We start from the raw sequence: 22,857 nt of genomic DNA on the forward strand, positions 1-22,857 counted from the left end.
TATCAAATGACTTTTATCTTTGCTAATCATTGAGGATATCTCACGGTGGCTCTAAAAAAAATTTTTTTTTTAACATTTATTCATTTTTAAGAGACAGAGTGTGAATGGGGGAGGGGCAGAGAGAGAGGGAGACACAGAACCAGAAGCAGGCTCCAGGCTCCGAGCTGTCAGCACAGGGCCCGACGCAGGGCTTGAACCCATGAACCGTGAGATCGTGACCCGAGCTGAAGTAGGACACTCAACCAGCTGAGCCACCCAGGCGCCCCTAGCATCTTTTAATAAATTTAAGAGCTGTGTCAATTTCCTTTCCTGAGAACTCTTTGTTCACATTCCAGGACTGCTTTTCTATAGGATTTTAGTCCGGCACTTTGATTGTTAGGAGTTCTTTTTATGCTATGGAGATTTGTCTGCATGTGTGTTGCATATATTATTGTTCTGTTTACTGTATTTTGATTTGGTTATTTTTTTTCTGTGGAAACTTTTTAAAATGTTATGGTGGTCAAAGTTGATGACTTCTGAGTTCTGAGTCATGCTTAAACAAACCCATCCCACTGCAGGATTATAAATTTTTTTTAAATCTGATACTTTAATGGTTTCACATTTTAGATTTATATCTTTGAGCTGTTTGAAGTTTATTTTAGTGTAAGTAATGCAGGAAGGGTACAAATGCGTTTGTTTCCAGATGACTACTCGGTATTCCCAGAAGGATTTATTACATTTATTTCCCATGTGTATTGGGGTCTGTTTCTGAACTTTCTATCCTATTCTATTGATCTGTCTATTCATGTTCCCAAACAAAAAGTATTTTTTTTAATTTTAATGTTTATTTATTCTTGAGAAAGAGAGAGAGACAGAGACAGAGCATGAGCAGGGAAGGGTCAGAGAGAGAGAGGGAGACAGAGAAACTCAGGCAGGCTCCAGACTCTGAGCTGTCAGCACAGAGCCCGATGTGGGGCTCAAACTCACGAGCTGTGAGATCATGACCTGAGCCGAAGTCGGATGCTCAACCGACTGAGCCATCCAGGCGCCCCTAAAAAGTATTTTTAATGACCGTAATTTTACAGTGTGTATTGACATCTGGTTGAGCTAGCCTTATTCTTCTCACTCTTCTTAAGAATTTTCTTAGGGGGGCACCTGGGTGACTCAGTAGGTTAAGCATCTGACTCTTGATTTCAGCTCAGATTGTGATCTCGTGGTTGGTGGGATCGGGCCCTGCGTTGGGCTCTGGGGTGACGGTGCAGAGCCTACTTGAGATTCTCTCTCTCTCCCTCTCTCTGCCCCTCCCCCACTCACACTGGTGCTCCTTCATTCTCTCACACTCTCTCAAAAGAAATAAAATAAACTTAAAAAAAAAAAGAGTCTCTTCCCATAAGCAGCCTGAGGCGATCTCTGAAAATGGTTCGCTATTCACCTGATCCAGAAAACCCGACAAAATCAAACAAACCAAGAGGTTCAAATCTTCATGTTCACTTTAGGAACACACGTGAAACTGCCCAGGCCATCAGGGGTATGCATATCTGAAAAGCCACCAAGTATCTGAACGACGACACTTTGCACAAGCAATGTGTTCCATTCCATCACTCCGATGGTGGAGCTGGTAGGTGGGCCCAGGCCAAACAGTGGGGCTGGACACAGGGTCGGTGGCCCAAAAAGATGGCTGACTTTTTACTGCACATGCTTAGAGATGCAGAGAGTAATGCTGAACTTCGGGGTTCAGATGGAGATTCTCTCGTCATTGAGCACATCCAGGTGAACAGAGCCCCCAAGATGCAAGGTAGAACTCAGAGGGTTCAAAGTCGGATTAACCCATACATGAGCTCTCCCAGCCACACTCAGATGATCCTTACTGAAAAAGAGCAGATTGTTCCTAAACCAGAAGAGGAAGTTGCACAGAAGAAAAACATATCCCAGAAGAAACTGAAGAAACAAAACTTAAGGCCCGGGAGTAAATTCTGCATAAAATAAGTGTAAATCAAAGTAAAAGCAGAAAAAATTAAAAATAAATCAATAAAAAATAAAAAGAATTTTCTTAGAGGTACCTGGCTGGCTCAGTCAGTGGAGAGTACAGTTCTTGGTCTCCAGATTGTGGGTTCAAGCCCCACGTTGGGTATAGAGATTACTCTAAAAAAAAAAAAAAAAGAAAGAAAAGAAAAAAAGAATTTGTTTAGCTCTTTTTTTTTAATGTTTATTTATTTTTGAGAGAGAGAGACAGAGGGCGAGTGGAGGGGATAGGGAAGCAGAGAGAAAGGGAGACACAGAATCGGAATCAGGCTCCAGGCTCTGTGCTGACAGCTGACAGGGCCCCAACCCATGACCTGTGAGATCATGACCTGAGCCGAAGTCTGACGCTTAACCGGCTGAGCCACCCAGGAGCCCCGATAATTTGTTTAGTTCTTAAAAACTAGCTTTTCTTGGGGCGCCTGGGTGGCGCAGTCGGTTAAGCGTCCGACTTCAGCCAGGTCACGATCTCACGGTCCGTGAGTTCGAGCCCCGCGTCGGGCTCTGGGCTGATGGCTCAGAGCCTGGAGCCTGTTTCCGATTCTGTGTCTCCCTCTCTCTCTGCCCCTCCCCCGTTCATGCTCTGTCTCTCTCTGTCCCAAAAATAAATAAACGTTGAAAAAAAAAAAAAACTAGCTTTTCTGGGGCTTATTTTTTGGGGGGAGGGGAAGCCCACATTAAATCGATACATTAATTCAGAAAGAATTAATATCTTTCTAATATTGATTTCTCTCCTTTTCTTACACAAAAGTAGCACACCACATAATCTATTCTACTCCCTTTTTTTCACTCAACGTATCCTGCAGATCTTTCCATCTCACATCATAGTTTCCTTACTCTTGTGCACAGCTGTGTGGCATTCCACTGGTAGATGTACCTTAGTCTGTTGACTGGTTCCCTATAGATGAATACTTACTCTTTGACTCTTTTTCTGTTACAGATGTGACTCATTTTGCGTGCACCCACTACTCCACCCCGGGGTCTTTGCTCCCTTCCCCCCCCCCCCACCCCAACCCCCTATGCACATGGCTCATCTCCTTACCTCCTTTCTTCTCCAGGAAGCCTATCCGGGCCACCCGGCAATCCTAAACTCCCTATTCCGCTCTACTCTTTTCTGTTAGCAATTACCGCCTTCTAACACACTGTATCATTTACTTTTACTATTGTGTTTATTATCTGTTTCCTACACCAGATTGGAAGGTTTTTGGTTTGGGTTTTGGTTTCGTTTTGTCCAATTTGTTTACTCATCTGCATTCTTGGCATCCAGAAGAGGATCCGATGTGGAATGAATAAGCACTCAGTAGTAATTGCTGAATGAATGAATGAATGAATGAATATACAAGCACACTGGTAAGATAAATTCCCAGAACTGGAATTTCTGGGTCAAAATGTAAATCTTCCATTATATTTTCAAAATAATCTTTTTTATATATAATAAGGTTATTGACTTTTTAAAGATTTTTTTTAATTTTTAGGTAATCTCTACACCCAATGTGGGGCTCAAATTCACAACCCCGAGATCAAGAGTTGCATGCTCCATCGACTAGCCATACGCCCCAAGCCTATTATTTTTGCATACTAAATTTGTACTTAGACACCTACTGAATTCTCTTTGTGCTACAGTTTTTAGTTGAATTTCTTACGTTTTCTGAGATATAATTGTGTCATATCACCTATAAATAATAACTATATCTTTTCTTTTTTAAATTTCTATACCTCTTTTTTGTTTCTTTGTCCACTTGTTTAATTACATTGGTAAGTGCCTCTGGAACAATTTTAAATAAAATTATGTATGTGATGGTAGTGAATATCCTTGTTTTATCTTGACATTGATGAGAATGCTTTTAATATTCTAGTATTTTATCCTTACAAATTGGCTTTTTGGCTTGAGGGGTGTGTGTGTGTGTGTGTGTGTGTGTGTGTGTGTGTGCAATTGTATTTTAAGAACATATCTTTCCCTTCCTGTTGTTTAGAAATTTTCTTTTTAAATTAGGCATGGACTTTGACTTTCACCAAATACCTTTGCAGCATTATGTAATAATCATGCAATTTTCTCCAATGATTTATAAGTATGGTGAATAATATCAATAACATTCCTAATATTGAACCGTCTTATGTTCTTGGTATACCCATACTCGGTTGTGGTATATATACAATTTTTATTGTTTGCTGGATTTTGTTTGCCAAAATTTGGCTTACAACTTTTACTGTTATGAAACTAGTCTATAGTGTTCCTCCCTCCTGCTATCTTTGACAGATTGGCGTATTGATATGTAATATTCATAAAAGGCATTTGGAAGAGTTGACCTGATAGAGTGGTTAAGAGAGTAAGTTTCTGGAACTAAACTCACCAGGTTCAAATTGGGATCTGCCATTAACAGTTGTGTAGTCCTGAAACAAGTGATTTAACTCCTTTTGCCTGAGTTTTTTTCATCTCTAAAATGAGGATAATAACTTATCTTTTTCATAGGATTATCATGAGAATTGAAGAATACAACAGAGTGCAGCTACCATGTAGGGACTCAATAAATATAAGGTTTATTACGATTATTGTCTCTAAGATCTTGAAGCATTTGAATGATGTTTTTATTTATCGCTCCTTAAAGTGTTGAAGTCATCAGAGGACTTATATGACCTAGTGTTCTTGTTTTTTTTTTTTCCTTTGTGGGTGGGAAAACTGCTCCTTGATAACATTTTCATTTTATGTGTATGATATTTGGTCTGTTTAGAATTGAATTGATTTTCGGGGGGTCTGGGTGGCTTCTTCGGTTAAGCGTCCGACTTCGGCTCAGGTCATGATCTCGCGGTCCGTGAGTTCGAGCCCCGCGTCAGGCTCTGTGCTGACAGCTCAGAGCCTGGATCCGGCTTTGGATTCTGTGCCTCCCTCTCTCTCTGCCCCTCCCCCCGCTCATGCTCTGTCTCTCTCTCTCAAAAATAAACATTAAAAAAAAAAAAAGAATTGAATTGTCTTCATGGATTGATTTTGATAATTTATGGTTTCCCAAAAAAACCATCCATTTAGTTCAGGCTTTCTCACTTATTTGCATAATAGTCAATTCTTTGAAGTTTTTGCTTTTGTTTGTTTGTTTTTAAATGGCTGTGGCTATTTCTTCATTGTCAATTCTTATTTTGTTTGGAAGGGTCTTAAGTTATTTTCAGTACTTCAAAAAGTCCAGAAGCTATAGGTTTCTACTACTTAGCAACACTGGCAATTCTCCTGCTTTGAGCTAAAATGCTATCAACCTGTTCAGGTAACGGCGGTTATCTCCTGCTGATTCCAGGCACCGTTGGTAGAGTGGGGTTATAATTTAGTTACCACTTAAAGCAGATGTCCTCAACAGATACCATTTTTTAAGCCACGCATCTGTGGTAAAGGTGACAGTGGTGGGTAACAGAGGGTCCTTGGTCAACAACCACGGTCCATAACATTAAAGGTGTGTTAGCAAATATCTTCTTACTCTTGGCTGGTTTGTGTTAACCCTTGCCCGCATGGACAGAAAAGCCTTACCTAGTTTAGCAAGAGAAGGGTTCACTGCTTTTGTCCTGAATCGCCTGTAGCTGTTGTTTCTAAGTTCTAAGAGTTCAGTTACCATGGCAACTGTGCTAGCAAGCCCCAGAGTGTTTGTTAACTTTGAACAGGGTGAGTCTGGAAGGAGATACAGAAGAATGGAAAGACCTTGGTGTGACCCATTCATTCATTCTCTTGGCATTGGGGATACCCATGTGAACAAGACAGACAAAAGCCTAGCAAGACTTACAGATTATAAAGAGTCATGTAGACACATACTCCACTGCCAGCGCTGAGGTTTTTTTTGTTTTGTTTTTAGTTTATTTATTTTTGAGAGCATGAGAGAGAGCGAGAGAGTGTAAGTGGGGGGAGGGGCAGAGAGAGAGGGAGAGAGAGAATCCCAAGCAGAGAGAATCCCCGTGCTGTCAGTGCAGAGCCCCACATGAGGCTTGATCTCACAAATTGTGAGATCATGACCTAAGTGAAAACCAAGAATCCGAAGCTTAATGGACTGAGCCACCCGGGGCGCCCCCAGCCCTGCCTCTTAATAGCTGTGCGATGTTGGGCTGGTCACTAAGCCTCCCAGAATCTCCTCTGCAAAATGGAGCTATTAGCATACACCCTGCAGGTGGTTCATAGAACGGCTCTGAGGCACCTGGACAAGAGCCAGTGCTATATAAACATTGGTTCGCTTCCTCTTAGACGAGTCCAGCCATTTACAGGCTGTGTGACTTGGGAGAAGGTATTTTATCTGCTCGGAGCTTCCATTTCCTCCCGGATATTGTCTAAAGTCCCTCCTGACTCTGGGAGCCTTGGACCCTGAAGGGTTAAATATGGAGGTTTGACTGTCTGCTCCCCCCCGCCCCTTTCCTTCCCAAGCAGAACCAACCAGACCCGGAAGTACAGGTTCCAGGGCAGGGCTGATTTTAGATGTGAATCCCATGCTTGTCAGACCAGATTTCCTGGTTTGGGATTTGGGCAATCCAGTTGCTCTAACCTGATCTCACAGGGGACACATCCCTTTGCTTCTCTTGGCTACTCCAGTCCAAGGGGAATGGAGACTGCTGGGCCCAGTGGAGAATAGCAGCCGGGGTCAGTGCACAGGGCAGGGAGCTACAGAGCCCTGCATTAGGTGCTTCAGAGGTTTTGTTTGTTTGTTTCATCGAGGTAAAATTCACATAACACAAAGTTAACTATTTTATTTATTTTTTAAAATGCTCATTTATTTTTGAGAGAGAAAGAGACAGAGAGAGAGAGAGAGAGAGCAGGGGAAGGCAGAGAGAAAGGGAGAGAGAATCCCAAGCAGGCTCTGTGCTGACAGCCCAATGCGGGGCTGAATCTCATGAACCATGAGATCATCACCTGAGCCAAAGTCTGACTCTTCACCAACTGAGCCACCCAGGCGCCCCTAAAGTTAACCATTTTAAAGTGTATCATTCAGTGGCATTTTGTGCATTTTCAATGTTGTGCAACCATCACCTCCATCTAGTTCCAAAACATTTTCATCACTGTCACAGCAGATCTTGGACTCATTAAGTAATCACTCCTTTTTTCCCTCTTTCCCCAACCCCCGCAACCACTAATCTGCTTTCTGTCTCTACAGATTTAAATTTCCCTATTCTGGGAGTGCCTGCTTGGCTCAGTCGGTGGAGCGTGCGACTCTTGATCGCAGGGTGTTGAGTTCAAGCTCCATGTGGGGGTTGGGGCCTACATTAAAAAAAAATTGTAAATTTACCTACTCTGGATATTTCATATAAATGGAATCATACGCTATGTGGCCGTTTGCAGCTGGCTTCTTCTTTTTTTTTTTTTTTAATTTTTTTTCAACGTTTTAATTTATTTTTGAGACAGAGAGAGACAGAGCATGAACGGGGGAGGGGCAGAGAGAGAGGGAGACACAGAATCGGAAACAGGCTCCAGGCTCTGAGCCATCAGCCCAGAGCCTGACTCGGGGCTCGACCTCACGCACCGTGAGATCGTGACCTGGCTGAAGTCGGACGCTTAACCGACTGCGCCACCCAGGCGCCCCATGCAGCTGGCTTCTTTTACCTAATGTGTTCTTGAGGTTTCCTTGTTACTGTTGAATAATACCCCATTGTATAGGCATCCCACATTTTATACATCCTTTCATCTGCTGATGGACATCTGAGTCGTCTCCACCTTTTGTCTATGGTGAATAGTGCTGCTGTGAACATTCATAGACAAGTATTGGTTTGAATACCTGTTTTCAATTCTTCGAAAGGGCGTATACTCTTGGTAGGACTTCCATTCTGTCAAGCTGGGAGAATAATCAGCCTTTCTCACCGTCTGGTGTGAGGATCAAGGGTGAGGGAAAGAAAAATAGTAGTAGTACTTACTAACAACTCCCAAATTTATGTCAGTAATCTGTTAAATATCTCTGTGTGGCTAACATCTGTATCTTAATACATCCCAAACTGGGGGTGCCTGGGTGGCTCAGTCGGTGGAGCCTCTGACTCTCGAGTTTGGCTTAGGTCATGATCTCAAGGTTCATGAGATCGAGCCCTGCATTGCGCTCTGCCCTGATGGTACAGAGCCTGCTTGGGATTCTCTCTCTCTCTTGCTCGTGCATGTGTGTTCTCTGTCTCTCGAAATAACTAAACTTAAAAAAAAAATTTTTTTTATTTTTTTCTAAATTTTTTTAATATTTATTTATTTATTTATTTATTTATTTTCAACGTTTTTATTTATTTTTGGGACAGAGAGAGACAGAGCATGAACGGGGGAGGGGCAGAGAGAGAGGGAGACACAGAATCGGAAACAGGCTCCAGGCTCCGAGCCATCAGCCCAGAGCCCGATGCGGGGCTCGAACTCACGGACCGCGAGATCGTGACCTGGCTGAAGTCGGACGCTTAACCGACTGCGCCACCCAGGCGCCCCAACATTTATTTATTTTTGAGAAAGAGACAGAGCACGAACGGGGGAGGGTCAGAGAGAGGGAGACACAGAATCTGAAACAGGCTCCAGGCTGAAACAGGCTCCCCGACGCGGAGCTCGAACTCACGGACCTCGAGATCATGACCTGAGCCGAAGTTGGACACTCAACCGACTGAGCCACCCAGGCACCTCCCAAAAAAATTTTTTTTAGAAAATTACATCCAAACCTGACCCCTTGATCTCCTCCCCAAACCTGCTTCACCTGCAGCCTCCACCTTCAGGTGGCCACTGATCCCTTCCACTTGTTCAGATCTCAAACCCCACAATCATCCTGGACCCTCTCTCCCTCTCACATTCCACATCCAAACCCTCAGGAAACCAAGCTGACTTTTCAAAATACACCCAGAATCTGACTACCCCTCACCACCGCCCCTGCCAGCACACTCAGCACACCGGCCACCGGGATTCTGTTCTTCTCACCCTCCCTCTCCCCCTGCAGTCTCGGCTCAACCTGGCAGTGCCTTGTCCTTCTCATGAGTAAGTAGGATCCTGTCATTCTTCTGCTAAAAACTCAGCAGCTCTTCTTCGCTCAGAGTAAACTTTTAAGTTCGCGGCGGTGGCCAGCAATGTCTCGTGGGATCTGGCCACCCCTACCCCTGACTTCCTCTCCCTGCTCACTCCTCCGCCACCACTGCAGGCAACACCCCACCCCCACCCCAGCTCTGGGTTACTCTTGCTTGAGATACTGGCCCACCTGCCTCCCTCACCTCCAGCAAAGGCTCCTACGCCACCTTCTTAATGAAGCCTACACTGACACTCGATTTAAAATGACAATCCAGGGGCGACTGGGTGGCTCAGTCGATTAAGCTCCTGATTCCTGATTTCTGTTCAGATCATGATCTCGAGGTTTGTGAGATCGAACCCCAAATAGGGGCTTGGGATTCTCTCTCTCCGTCTCTCACTGCCCCTTCCTGTTTGTGCTCTCTCTTTCTCAAAACAAGTAAATAAACATTTTATTTTATTATTATTTTTTAGTTTATTTTTTGAGAGAGAGCAGGAGAGGGGCAGAGAGAAAGGAGAGAGAGAATACCAAGCAGGCTCCGCACCATCAGCACCGAGCCCGATGTAGACTCGTCCTGAGATCACGTCAGATCACGTCCTGAGCCGAATCAAGAGTCAGATGCTCAACCGACTGAGCCACCCAGGTGCCTCCACATTTAAGAAAAGTAAAAAAGGTGACAACCCAGTCCATCCCCCTGCACGCCTCATTCCACAACCTTGTCTATTTGTTTTCTCCCCCATGGCATTTATCTCTTTCCAACATGTTACTTCACTCATCTCTTGATTATTGCCTCTCTCCTCTACCTGAATGTAAACCCCATGAGGCAATAGGTCGTGGTGTGTCTTGTTCAGTGATCTGGTCCTTGTGCCTAGAGAGCACCTGGCACATAGTAGGTGCTTGATGCACATTTGTGGAATCAGTAAACAATACTAACAACAGTAGTGACCATTTACTAAGCCTATCGTGTGACACCTGCTCTACAGACATCCCATGTAAATCTCATAAACAAGGTAGAATTTTCTGCTTTCATTCTATGGTTTAGGAACCAGGGGCCCCAGGACATTTTAGGTGGCTTGTCCCCAAGTCTCGCAGTGAGTACCTGGCAGAGAAAGGGATTGAACTCAGGTCTGTCTTCCTGACTTTGGAACTGTTGCTCCTTTCTACTTTGCCCCATGGTTAGTGCAGCTCTGTTTACCATGGTTTATTCATTCATTCATTCATTCATTCAGTAAATATTTCCCAAGCCTCCTCCAGCAAAGAGCCAGGCCCTGTATCACTCAGCAGGCACCCTCACCTAGATGGTCATGGATCCTGCCGGGGGAGCTCCGGTTCCACAGCCTGAGCCACGAGTGTCCCTGTGGGCTTTGCAAACTGAACAAGGGTGTTCCTCTCCCCAACAACTCCTCACTAGCTCCACTGAATAGGAGTCTGTCTGAACTGATGTCCCTCCTTTACAGCAGAAACAAAACAGCTTCCCATGCCATGTCCCCTGGCCCCCAGCCTGAGGGAGGCCGAAAGTGCACATCCCACAGCATCTGTACCTCACCAGGTAAACATGCCCAAAGGAGGGGGGCGGGGGGTATGGGTGAGGCCCAGGGCCAACCAGATCAGACCACAGGTTGAGAGGCGGGAATATTAGGAGGAAGTGGGCAGGGGCAGTGGTGGGTCTGGAGCAATCATGATTGCCAAATGGGAAAGATGCCAGCCCCAGATGCCTTCCTCGGGCTTTGTCTTCCCTTTCTCAACCTCAGGGACTCACCTAGCACAGCTGAGTGGTGGGGGCCAAGGTGCCCTTCCCCCTGCTTCCTTTCCTCCCCATGTCCAGGACTCAGCACTCAGTGCCTCCCTCCTGGCTGTCCCACTGTCTCATCCCCTTTAACCTTCCTCCTCTACCTCCCAAGGAACCATTTGGCCAACTAAGTGTCAACCGCCTTGGCACTTGATTTTATAAAAAGTCACTAAGGAGTTTAAATTGGATTGGGGTGTGAGTAAACACACACACTCTTGGCCATGCACTCTGGGTGGCGTTTCTTGTTCATGTTTCATTTAGTGAAAAGAAACACGTTTATGAGAGCTTCCTCTGCGCCAGACCCTTGGCCAGTTGTTGGGGGCCTGAGGAGCTCCAGGTCTGCTGGAGAAGCTAAAAAGGCAACCATAAACCACAGTGCAGCCATGGGAAGAACCGGGGGCTCTGGGACCCCAGAGGAGTCCTGGGAAGGGCGGGGGTGGGGGGGTGTTGCCCACAGGAAGATGTGAATGACAGTATTGTTATGATAATGAATGAAGCTCCAGGTTCTGAAGTGGAGCTCATTGATGTAATAATTAAGTGCCTACTGTGTGTGTACAGGACGCCCACCTTCTTTCAGAAGTATGGGGGCTACTGCCTAGAATTAAGTCCAAGCCTCCTTTGGAAGGGAGGCATGAGCAGCAGAATGAATATTCTGTCCTTAAAACTGTACAGCTGCGAATGAGAAAGGGCACTCCCATTATAGAGAGGAAGAAACTGAGTCACAGAGGTGAAACTTGGTCACTCCCCTAGATCACGGGCTGCCCTGGAGGTAGGAAATCGGGCTTAGTGTTGCATCTGTCACACTGAGGCATGAAAGACTTTTAAAAATTATCCAGTAGTAGGATATTTATTGTGATGGTAATATATTACAGAAACAGGTTGCTAAAAAGATATACATTGTATGACCCAATTTTATAAAATACACAGGCACATCTACATCAATTTTTAATTTTTATTTCTTTCTTTATTTTAAAGTTTATTTTGAGAGAGACAGAGAATACAAGCAGGGGAGGGGCAGAGACAGAGAGAGAGCGAGAGAGAGCGAGAGAGAGAGAATCCCAAGTAGGCTCAGCATTGTCAGTGTGGACCCCGATGTGGGACTTGAACCCACGAACCGTGAGAGTATGACCTGAGCAGAAATCAAGAGTCAAACCTTTAACCAACTGAGCCACCCAGGTGCCCCTACATCAATTTTTTTAAAAGACTGACGCTGGTAACCTACAAAGTGGTAATACTTATTATCTCTAAGTTGTAGAGTGCAGATGTTTGTAAAAGATTTTATGATGTAGAATATTGGACATACACTAAAAAAATAGAATACGAAAATGAAACTTCATCAGCCCAATAACCATCAAATCATACCTGACCACACCCATCCATACCTCCATGACATATTCCATGGAAGTAAATTCACATCTCGTACCATTTTTTCTCTAAACATTTCAGTGCACGGGGGGGGGTGCCTACTAAGCCTGACTGGTCAGTCAATGGAACATGCAACTCTTGATCTAGGGGTTGTGATTTCAAGCCCCCCATTGGGTGTAGAGATTACTTAAAAAAATAAAACCTTTAAATAAAATAAAATAAACATTCCAGTGTGTATCTCTCAAAATAAGACCTTTTGCTATATTACTATATACAGGGGCACCTGGCTGGCTCAGTCAGTCAAATGTCCAACTCTTGATTTCAGCTCAGGTCATGATCTCATGATTGGTGGGTTCAAGCTGAGCATTGACAGCATGGAGCCTGGTTGGGATTCTCTCTCTCCTTCACTCTCTGTCCCTCCCCTACTTTTTTTCTCAAAATAAATAAATATACTTTATATATATTACTTTATATATATATATACTTTATATATATATAAATATACTTTATATATATAAATATACTTTATATATATATATATATATATATATATATAATAGATATATAGAAAACCACAATACCATTACAACAAAATAGACATGCAATTATTTCTTAATATTGTCACAGGGCCAGGCAGTGTTCAAATTTCCAATAGTCTCATAAATGACCGAGATGTTTCCCTCTTACAGTTTTTTTTTAATGTTTTTATGTTTATTTATTTTTGAGAGAGAAAGAGAGAGAGTGTGAGCAGGGTAGGGTAGGGGCAGAAAGAGAGAGAGGGAGACACAGACTCTGAAACAGGCTCCAGGCTCTGAGCTGTCAGCACAGAGCCCGACATGGGGCTCAAACTCATGAACCGAGAGATCATGACCTGAGCCGAAGTTGGATACTTAATTGACTGCGCCACCCTGTGCCCGATCACAGTGTTTTTGTTTGTTTGTTTTTTTAATTAGGGTAAAAATTAAAACTGCACTGTACAATTACTTGATATGCTAGTTCAGTCTCTTTTATCCATGGTTCCCCGCTCCACATCTTTTTCTTTTCTTTGCAAACACACAACTTATCCTATCCTATCCCATTGTGTGGGTTTTGCTGCTTGTATCCCTGTGGTATAATTCAACAAGCTCCTCTGTCCTTTGTATTTCTGGTGAATTGGTAGTCCAATCTAGAGCCTGATTAGATTCAGATTAGTGTTTTCTGGCAAGACTAACTTAAAAGAGGTGTTTTGTGATTTCATTAGGAGGCAAATCGTGTCTGGCTTTCTTTGTGTGACATAAGCGGCCACTGCTGTTCAATGCTTAGATCTCTTAATTCATGAGGAGCTGCAAGAGGAAGTCATCCAGTTTGAGCGTTCTGTCTTCTACTATTGGCTGGCATACTTCCATGCGGAGAAACTTCCCTCATCACCTACTTGGTTCCTCTGAGGTGCAAGTCGTGAAGGAAGGGCAGGATAAATGCTTCCTTCTTGACCTTTATTCACTGATCTTCAAAAGAATAAGTTGGATCTCCAGCACCCACTAAGGGTGACAGATTAATTTTTTAAATGATTACGTTGAACATAATTAGGAACCCACGGATTTAAATATTTGATGTACTCTAGTCCATTACAGTTATTATTCTTGCGGATGTTCAAATTATCCCATCTCTGGTCTGTGCAAATCTCTTCAGCTTGGCTCTGGAGTCCTTGGGACACCCTGTGAGTCATATATATATATATATAAATTTTTTATTTATTTATTTTTGAGAGAGAGAGAGCGAGCAAGTGAGGGAGGAGCAGAGAGAAAGGGGGACAGAGGATCCGAAGCAGGCTCCACATGGACAGCAGAGAGCCCGATGTGGGGCTTGAATCCATCAACCACGAAGTCATGACCTGAGCCAAAGGCAGCACTTAACCGACTGAGCCACCCAGGCGCCCCAACCCCTCAATTTTTTTCAATGTTTATTCATTTTTGAGAGAAAGAGAGAGAGAGCACAAGCAGGGGCGGGGGGGGGGGTGGCGGGCAGAGAGAGAGCCAGACACAGAATCCGAAGCAGGTTCCAGGCTCCTCACTGTCAGCACAGAGCCCGACGTGGGGCTTGAATTCACCAACTGTGAGACCATGACCTGAGCTGAAGTCGGACACTTAACTGACTGAGCCACCCAGACGCCCCTTCGTGGGAGTCTTGATAGCTTCTTTGACAGTTAATGTTTCAAGGTGTTCCAAACTCCTCTTCAGTTCTGCCCCTCGTGTTCTGACCTGGAATCGGCCATTCTCTAAGGAGCCCTGGTTCCTTTGAGGGAAGTAGTATTTAGAGATCACAAGCTGGGGGCCAGGGGGATGATAGCCTTCTACATTGTTTTTTTCTTTTTCTTACCTTTTATTTTGAAATAATTCTAGACTTACAGAAATGTTGCAAAAATAGCCCAGAGAGTTCCCGTATATCCTTACTCAGCTTCCTCTCAGGTTAACATCTTACATAACCATAGTACAATTATCAAAACCATATTAAAATAAAATAAAATAAAATAAAATAACGTTGGCACAATGCTACTAACTACAGACTTTATTCAGATTTCACCAATTTTTCCATTAATGTCCTTTTTTTTTCCTGTTCTAAAATCCAAGCCACATCAAGCCTGTCATGTCTCCTTACTCTCCTCTAATCTGTGACAGCTCCTTCGTCTTTCCTCATCTTTCATGACCTTGACACTTGAAGAATACTGGTCAGGTGTTTTGTAGAATGTCCTGCACTTTGGGGTTGTCTTGTGTTTTCTCGCGATGAGATGGAGGTTATGCCTTGGAGGGAAGAATAACACAGAAGTAACCCTCTTCTCATCAGGGGGTATATGATGTTGCTATGTCTTATTCCTAGGATATTAAGCTAATCACTTGGTTAAGATGGTGTCCACCAGCTTTCTCCATTGTCCTGGGAGTATTTTCCCTTTGTAGGTAACAAATATCTTGGGGGAAATATTTTTAGACCATGCAAATGTTCTGTTTTCCTCAAAATGTGCCCTCTAATTTTCCTGTCCATCAGTGGAACTTGCCTGCAAAGTTTATCATTGCGGTGTTCCAATGGCGAGTTTCTATTTCCCTCATTCATTTCTACATTTATTAACTGGAATCCTACTGAAAGAAAGAGCCATTCCTTCCTCTCCCCTGGCCCCATTTATTTATTTACTCAGTTATTCCTTTACATCAGCATGCATTTGTGGATATTTTATTCTGTGGCTTGTAATCCAGTATTACTGCTTGTGTAATAGGCTTTGAATAAATGTTTCCGGGAGAAAGCAGGGGGAGGAGAAAGAGGAGAAGAAATTGGGGTTTGTTTTATTTAACCATCTTTATCAGAGCATACTGTACAGGTCAGGCAAGGTGTTCCAGGCCATCCGTGTGGTACGCCAGTGGCAAGGACATTTCTACAATAGAAATCTGATTCTGTTGGGGCGGGGGGGGGGGGAGTACCCCACCACCTGAGGCCCTGGGGGGTTGGTTCAGTGTCTGATTGGCATCTCTCTTAGGACTCAGCCTGGCCAGGGCAGGCGCACTGGATGCTCGTTTCTTTAAGTCAGATCCTGCCCCTCCTGAGCCTACAGCCCTGCAGCTTCCCCATCTCACTCAGAGTAAAAGCCAGAGGCCTTACAATGGTTTCGGGGTCTGCATACCCCGAACCAGAACCAGCCCTCCACCCTTCCTGCCCTCTTCTCCTCCTCTCTGCCCCAGGTTCGCTCGGCTCCAATCACATGAGCTCCATTCTGCCGGGGCAGAGTCTTTGCACTGGCCTGGACTGTTCTCCCCCTAGACGAATGGTGCTCCCCAGTCCCTCTGCTTCAGGTCTGGAAGGCCGTCCTTCACAGGAGAACATTCCTGACCGCCCTACCCAGAACCGCCGCCTCTCCTGCCACACTGCTCGCTTCGTTACCCCTCATAGTGCTATATAATTTTTCCTATTCGTTTTTTCCTCTTCTGTCTCCTTCCACTGGAATCTAAGCTCCGGGAAATGCAGAGGTACCACAGTGTGACAATGGGAGGGGGACAATGACAGCACAGTGTGACAACCCAGGGGGGTGGTCAGGGGGTGCTCCTCAGAAGAGGTTCCCTCTAGATCCAGAGCTAAGGGTTACTTAGGTGTCGGTAGATGGATGAACGGAGCCATGTCAGGGAGACAGAAAGTCTTTCAGGAAACATGTGAGAGAGAGCAGGTCACTCAGAGGGGACTGTGGATGACATGGAGTCACCTCAGCATTCCAGCCAGGGTCTGTCCAGTGTCTCATGTGTGCCAGGCCACTCAGACACAAGATGCTCAGAGGGGAGAGTGGCAGACAAAACCACAGGCTCCTGGAGTCACCAGGGAGATCATGAACAGGGTAAATGAGCAAGTGTTTAATTCCAGTGGGAGAAAGTGCTGGGAAGGAGCAGAGAAGAATGGCACCAGAGAGGTCACCTTTAAAGTGAGGGGCTGGAGCAAGAGGGGGCGTGGCCTGGGGTTGGTGGGGGCCCTGGGAATGCTCCAGTACCAGCCCCAGGGCAGATAGGAAAAGCTAGGCGTCCCAGGCCAGACCTCGGAGAGGTGGAGGAGGTGATGTGGGGCCAGATTTTCTGGAGAACATGAAATTTGGTCTTTACCCCCAGGGCAGAGAGCCACTGAGTGGTTTTAAGCCTAGGAATGACATTGTGTGATTTGCATTTTGGGGAAGATTCCATCTGTGATTTTCTGAAGAAGAGACTCCATTCAATCATGCCTAGTTCTCCGGCCTCTTTTAATTCTTATTACTCTTGTTTTTAAGTTTATTTATTTATTTATTTTGAGGGGGGCTGGGGGAAGGGTCAGAAAGAGGGAGAGAGAGAGAGAGAGAGAGAGACTCCCCAGTAAGGCTCTGCCCTGTCAGCAAAGAGCTCGATGCAGGGCCGGAACTCACAAACCTCGAGATCATGACCTGAGCTAAAAATCAAGAGCCAGACACTCAACGGATTCAGCCGCCAGGGCGCCCCTTCTGGCTTCTTTTTTTGTTTGTTTAAAGTTTATTTATTTATTTTGAGAGAGAGAGAGAGAGAGAGAGAGAGAGAAAATGCAAGTGGGGGAGGGGCAGAGAGAGAAGGAGAAAGATTCTCAAACAGGCTCCACACTGTCAGCGCAGAGCCCAGTGTGGGGCTCAAACCCATGAACTGTGAGATCATGACCCGAGCCGGATGTCGGACGCTTAACCAACTGAGCCACACAGGTGCCCCCCCCCCGCCCCCGCTTCTTTTTAATAACTGTTTCCCCTTCCACATGAAGCCTCAATTCCCCAAATTCCTGAGCACTGAATAACCGTAGCACAGGTAGGGGGCCCCCAAAGTGTGCAGCCTCTCCTTTTCTTGCTGACTCCCGTGTTTGTCCGTTGAGCCTGTTCTTTGCATTTTCTTCTTTCTGCATTTTCTTCTTTGTATTCTTCTTTGCATAATTTATAATTATATATTTGTGTGAACGTTTACTTGTTTATAATGTCTGGGTCACCAACCACTGTTGTGGATTACATACTTTCATTCATTTCCAAAATGGTTTTAGGGGCGCCTGGGTGGCTCAGTCAGTTAAGCGTCTTGACTCTTGATTTCGGCTCAGGTCATGATCTCACCGTTGAGTTCACGCCTCACCACGGGCTCAGTGCTGATTGCCTGGGGGGGGGGGGTGCTGCTACCAGTTCTCTCTCTTTGCCCCTCCCCTGCTCATGTGCGTGCGCTCGCTCTCTCTCAAAATAAATAATTCGGAACACACTAAGGAGCATTAACTTATGTAAACTTTATCACTACCTTGTGAGGTTGCACTATTTTTTTTTTAACGTTTATTTATTTTTGAGACAGAGCATGAATGGGGGAGGGGCAGAGAGAGAGGGAGACACAGAATCGGAAGCAGGCTCCAGGCTCTGAGCCATCAGCCCAGAGCCCGACGTGGGGCTCGAACTCACGGCCCGCGAGATCGTGACCTGAGCTGAAGTCGGACGCTTAACCGACTGAGCCACCCAGGCGCCCCAGGTTGCACTATTTTTTATCTTCATTTTACAGATGAAAAAAACCTGAGACCCTTTTAAAAGTTTTTTTTTTTTTTAATGTTTTGTTTACTTTTGAGAAAGAGCGCGAGCAGGCAAGGGGCAGAGAGAGGGAGACACAGAATCTGAAGCAGGCTCCAGGCTCCCAGGTGTCGGCGCAGAGCCCGACGTGGGGCTCAAACCCGTGAACCGGGAGATCACGACCTGAGCCGGAAGTCCGACGCTTAACCAGCTGAGCCGCCAAGGCTCCCCCAAAACCCTGGGACCCTTAATGTGCGGGACCATACTCCACAGGCTATCCCCCGGCTTCTTTTATTTAACTGTATTTTAGAGATCGCTTCTGGTTCGTATATATTAATATAGTTCACCCATTTCCCCTTGGTTGTAATGTTCCCATGCAGGACCAAATTCTTATTATGCTCTCTACCTCCTATTAAATTAACCCTAGTCGGGGCGCCTGGGTGGCTCAGTCAGTTAAGCGTCCTACTTCAGCTCAGGTCATGATCTCACAGTTCGTGGGTTCAAGCCCCTCATCAGGCTTTCTGCTGGCAGAGCAAAGCCAAATTAGGATCCTCTGTCTCCCTTGCTCTCTGCCCTGCCCCCCCCCCCCACTCATACTCTGTCTTTCAAAAATAAACATTAAGAAAATTAAAAAACAAATTAGCCCTAGGGTTTTAGTGACTTTCTTTACATGTTAAATCTCTATCCCACTGTATATCAATCTTCCATTGTACTTTGAAAGAAATAATAAAGTCCAACTTCCCAAGTTAATGGGGAGGAAATGGGGGAACCTAGGTACCCTGGGGTGGATTAGGGAGAAGCAAAGGAGGGAGGTCTGGGGTGGCCTTTCTCCAGCCTGAGAAAACTTTCTGTGTTGCAAATCTGGCCTTTCTCTAGGGTTTAACATTGTTTAAAGGCTTAAAAGACTACCTGACCCAGTCCTCCCTTTTTCCAAAGGAGACCAGGGCTGGAGAGTGCTATCCGGTCACAGGGCTCTCCTGGTCCACCTGGAGTGATGTGACCAAGTTAGAACTTTTCTGCCTTTCTTTGCTGCCCTTGTGGGCCCTGCATGCATTGCCTGCGGGCTCAGGTGTAAGGCGTCCTCCAGGCTCGGGCCGGCCCAGCCCTCAAGCCTTGTCTCTCCCTCCCCCGCCTGACCCCTCCCACAGCTCATCTTCCTCCTCCTGGGCCCTGGAGCTCCCACATCTCTCCACTCAGCATTACTGGATTTGACAATGGCTCAGTTCGTGTGCCTGTCAGCTCTCCAGCTCCAGGAGGCAGGCAGGGGCAGGCTCTGCTTCGCTCCTTGAGTCCCTGGCTCCTAGCGCGGCCTCCAGCTAAGAGACTGAAGAAAAACTTGCTGAGCACATGGACGCTTGCAGTGAGAGACGGGTGGAAAGTTGTCACAGAGGTCAAGGTGAAAATAAAGGTATGTCTGTGCTGGGTCAGTGATAGGCAGTGGAGGTGAGCGTGGGTCACGGGGAGAAATGGGCCCAGATGGGAGAGACGGTTTGCAGAGGGAGAGTTTAGAGGTTTGTTTTTAAGGAGGAAAAAATACACTATGGTCAGTCCACATTCTACTTGTCCCAAAGGGGTAAGTCACCAACGGGACAGAGGATTTAGAGCCACTGAAGGTTTCTGAATAGAAGAGCGGTTGCTTCGTGATGGACATTGTCCTGCACGTTTTGTGTTTTGGAAGTTGCCTCAGACTGAGGGTAACAGGGGCCTGGGCCTGGTCTGCAGAGGAAGCCCACAGGGCCCCTCACCCCTCTGCCCACTTTGGTCGACCCCAAACACCACCCCAGAATCCCAACAGGTATGGCCACTTTGGAGATGCCTGAGTCTCTCAGGTTCACATGCATGCAGATAATGACTGGTAATTCCACCCGCAAAATCGCAGATGCAGGGACGTGGCTGTTGCCATGGTAACAAGGTCGCTTTGGCAAGTTCCCTCAGACTTGGTTGCTAAACCGCACTGGGAGGGAAGAAGGCCAGCTTACCACCAGGTGGCTCATGGCCCCTGCAAGCCAATGAGTCAAGAAAAGGCCCACCTGTTTATCCTGAATTCGAATCTTAGTGGAGTAAGACAATCTGTGTTCAAATCCTGGCTCTGACACCTTCTGTCCTCACGTTACTGAACTTCTCTGTGCTGCATTTCCCTCAACAGTAAAATGGGAATGTGAGGGTTAAATGAGATTATACACGAAAAGCCTTTGGCACAAACCTGGTATGTGGTAAACGTTAGCTGATATTAAATGCCCTCAGTGCCTCCCCCTACCCCCACCCTCGGGTCCTCTGCAGAAGTCTGACAGGAACCCACAGGTGTCTTCATACTAGTGAAGCCACAGTGAGGTGCAAGACAGTCTTCTAGAACAGTCAAAAGAGCAGGCCCGAGATAAGGAAGGGGAAAAGGTAGGCTTTAGTGGCTCTTGGCAAGGCCGAGAGCTTCCTGGATCCCCATGTGGCTGGCACAGCTGCCCCCGCGAGACCTGCCATTGGTCTTGTCTGATGTTGGGTGGGCATGTAACCACATTGTGATTATTTGCTTAAGGCCCATCTTGGAAACTCACTGGACCCCTTCATTCATTCTTTCACTCATTCGACTCAACACATGCCGTGCTGGACTTTAGGGAGTCTGTGCAACGAGACGGTCCCATCAAGGACCTCACAGTCCTTGCAGAGGAACCAGAAGGGCACATAGGTGACTCTAATCTGAAAGCACCTGGGGAAGCAGGTGTGGCTGTTGGCCTACCAGGTGGAAGGGCCAGCTGTGTGGCGGGGCAAGGAAGTGAGAACTTCGCTTTTGCTGCCATCTTAAAGCCTGAAGTGGGGTGCCTCAGCAGCAGGCTAAAATGTGGCCCAGAGCTTCGTAAGCCACGAGAAAGTGTAGACTTCATTCAGAGGGCAAGGGACTACTCCCCGGGGGTTTTAAGGACGGAGTCTGCTTTTTCAGAAAATGCAGGATAGGGATGGGTTGAAAGGGAGAACTGGCAGTTGGAGGTGGCAGAGAGGAGGGAAATGGTGCTCTGTGTGGTGACCTGGGACAAACGGGGAGACCTGGGTTTAAGGGACATTTGGGGCTCGAATCACTAGGATCTCGATGGACCCTGGCTGAAGTGATGGCCCCACAAACTCCCAGAATGACAGTCCAGGCCCCTGAGCTGAGAATACCAGGCCACTCAGCTCCACTCCAGGCCACTGGAGTTGTGCAAGACCCACAAGGCAGGACAGGAAGCTCAGCGCCTCCAGAGCCCACCCCACGACACAGAGCAGCCTGGGTTTGGCCGAACTACCTGAGTGACCTGTGTCCCCTCTTATATGAGGGCATGCAGCTGTCACAGCATAGACAGTAAATGGTAGCCGGGATTATTCATTTGTAGGACTTTGGGGACTACTCAGGGGAGACAAGACATCTTCTGTTCACTCCGTATTCACCCACTAAACACCTTGGGGACAGGCCTTGGACAGGACCAACTGAGCCTAGTGCTGCTACTTAATGAGGGACGAGCAAAGGCATCAGGCTCTAAATACCACAGGACTTGGGGAGAAAAGACGTTTCCTTCTGAGCACTATGCAGAGGTGTCAAGAAAAAAAGATCTTTCAGCCTATTGAGGGGGCGAGGGTCTGGCTTCTCAGAGTCTACGCTGAGGCTCACCGTCATTCGGCAGGAACGCCAACAGGGTTCAGGCCACGTGGCCTTTCTAAAAACAGGCCAGGGAACAAACACTCCAAGTGCAGGGCACCTCCTGGAGACCCTGGGCCCAGACACACAAAAGGGCCCAGGTCAGGATAGGGCCCCGGCCGGCAGGCTGGCTTCCGGCATCTTCCAGGGCCCACTTCCTGGCCCCAGGGAAAGAGGTGGCTGTTTTATTGGCTTCTCCAGGCCCAGCCCGCTGCCTTTATCATGCAGCCTCCGCCCAGCACCGGCCGGGTGCCAGAAACCTCAGAATATTTAATGGGAGGAAGGAATGAAAACCCGTGTGACTGGGTCTGCCCAAACTGAAGTGTCTTAAGGCAGGTTTGTACCCAGCATTTTCCTCGGCAGCAAAGAGGCCGAGGGCGTTTTGATGAGCATGGCGGGTGCAAAGCAGAAATGCTTTATTTTAAGTTGCCATTCCCATTACACAGACCAGGAATCCAAGGCGGAGAGGCGACAGGCTGAGGTCGTACAGATCCTGTAGAGGCAAGCGCTGCCTGCCTCTACAGTAGTGTTCTGTCTGCTCGGTCCCTGTCTGTACCTTTTACCGGCCCCAACCCCCGCCCCCCGCCGGCCCGGAATAACTACGGGGAAGAGGAGAGCGGCAGACTCCTCCATTCCGTGGTTCAAAGGAACGAATGCCTCGACCGTCCCGCCTGGGTCGCGGAACCGACCTTCCACTTTGCGGGGTTTCCTCGCCGCAGCCGGCCGCAACCCTGGCCCCTACCGGTGTCCCCCGGCCCTTCCATCGGGGGTGCACAGCTCCCGGCTCTGAAATGCCGGCGGCTCGGGCCGCGGCCCCCACCCGCCGGCACACACTCTTGCCCCCTGCGCTGTGCGGTGAGGCCCCTACGGCCACACCTGCCTCCCGAGCGCGACCTGGCTCGAGTCGGGGCACCGGCGCCATTTCTGGAGGCGGCGCGCAGGGGGGACGCTCCCGCAGCCCGGTCGGGCCGCGTTTGTTTTTCAGCGATCCGGGCTCGTCGCCGCACTCCGAGGGCGTCTGCCCGCCCAGGGTTCCGGCCGGAGGCGCTGG

General features: G+C 46.9%; 1 pseudogene; it reads left to right on the top strand.

The window, feature by feature from the left end:
• Window positions 1-1,374: 1,374 nt before the first annotated feature.
• Window positions 1,375-1,965, top strand: LOC125170684 (60S ribosomal protein L17-like; annotated as a pseudogene).
• The last annotated feature ends 20,892 nt before the right edge of the window (window positions 1,966-22,857 follow it).

This window comes from Prionailurus viverrinus, chromosome B4, assembly GCF_022837055.1.
Source record: "Prionailurus viverrinus isolate Anna chromosome B4, UM_Priviv_1.0, whole genome shotgun sequence".
NCBI classification, from domain to species: domain Eukaryota; kingdom Metazoa; phylum Chordata; class Mammalia; order Carnivora; family Felidae; genus Prionailurus; species Prionailurus viverrinus.